Raw genomic sequence first — 1,321 nt, forward strand, 5'->3', positions numbered from 1 at the left:
GACTACACAGAATGTGTGAAGATAATACAGAAACCATCTTATAACAATGGTAAGGAAAATCCCAATGAGCAAGACTCACTTTTTTCCAATGGCCTAAAAATAAGAGAAAACTATCATTTTTTTAATTATAAAAAAATGGAATTTAGCTACCTACCAGAAATTCTTTTCAAACAACCCATGGAGAAAAATGTTACAAAATGACTTTGAAATTCCTGTGACCTAGTAAATGACTGACGCAAAAGAGACAAGAGTGAAGAAACTGCAGAGGCAACAAAGAATTTGTATTGTCACAATGCATACATTCATAGGTTTCTCTCCACAATGAGTTTTTTCCTGTCCCCCAACAAAACTGGGTCAACTAAAGACCATAACACATACCTCATATCCACAGAGCTTACTGTAGTGCGAATCTTTCCATATTTTCACACAGAATTGGAAAAACTGAAGGCTCCACCAGTTAAAAATATTCGGCACCCCTAGTATGACTGTTGGTGCTGGGCTGAACCCCAGGCATTACAGGAACCCCGGTGAGCCACACCCACACCTCCCAGACCAGTGTGTGAGGCAGGCAGAGCCCTGGTCACCCTCTGGGACCTTGGTGGCCACTCCCTGCACCCCTAGTGTGCCTGCAGGTGCTGGGCTGAACCCCAGACATCTTCAGGAACCCTGGTGAGCTGCCACTGTGCCTACTTCATCAGCGTGTGCAGCAGGCAGAGCCCTGAGCAACTTCTGGGACCTCTGTGGTCACTCTGAGCATGACCCTTGCCCCTGTGGGAGCCCAGCTGAAAGGCGCACAGAGTCAGTAGCATCAGGGACTCCACCATCATCCCTACTCATGTGGGAACTGGGCTAGGTCCTGGGCAACATCTGAAGCCTCAGTGACCACAATCTGCATCCTTCCCACCCTTGTACAAGCCAGGCTGCACCCCAGACAGCTTCAGGAAATCCAGTGAGACTCGCCTGCCCCTCCCCATTGGCCTGGGAGCCAACTGAACGCAAGAAAGTTTCATGAGCATCTGGGACTCCACCTTGCCACCACACACCAGCACAGGAGCCACACGGAGCACTGGGGATTTTTGGACCCTAACCCGCCACTCCCACACAATCGTAGGAGTGAGGCTGAGCTGAAGAGAACCTCTGGATCTCCAAAAATGACAAAATGAAGAAGCAATATGCAATCTTAGACCTCTACACCCAGAACAAGTCCAGAAGACATCAACACAGAAGAGCCTGAAGTCATACACCTAAAATTTCTGTAAAGAAACAACTCCATCAGGCCATAGAAGACATCAGATCAGAAATAATCTCTCAGGTAAAAAAA

At 47.5% G+C, this 1,321-nt stretch overlaps 1 long non-coding RNA gene across 1 annotated transcript in view; it reads right to left on the minus strand.

Moving 5' to 3' along the window:
* The window catches only part of LOC106146938, a 2,721-nt gene extending 2,322 nt beyond the window's left edge, over positions 1–399 (minus strand). The window contains exon 1 of the long non-coding RNA XR_001231586.1: positions 155–399. This is a non-coding gene — a long non-coding RNA (uncharacterized LOC106146938). The remainder of the gene's footprint in view (positions 1–154) is intronic.
* Between the last annotated feature and the right edge of the window lie 922 nt (positions 400–1,321).

This window comes from Chinchilla lanigera, unplaced genomic scaffold (genome assembly GCF_000276665.1).
Source record: "Chinchilla lanigera isolate Chin_1 unplaced genomic scaffold, ChiLan1.0 scaffold00105, whole genome shotgun sequence".
NCBI lineage: Eukaryota > Metazoa > Chordata > Mammalia > Rodentia > Chinchillidae > Chinchilla > Chinchilla lanigera.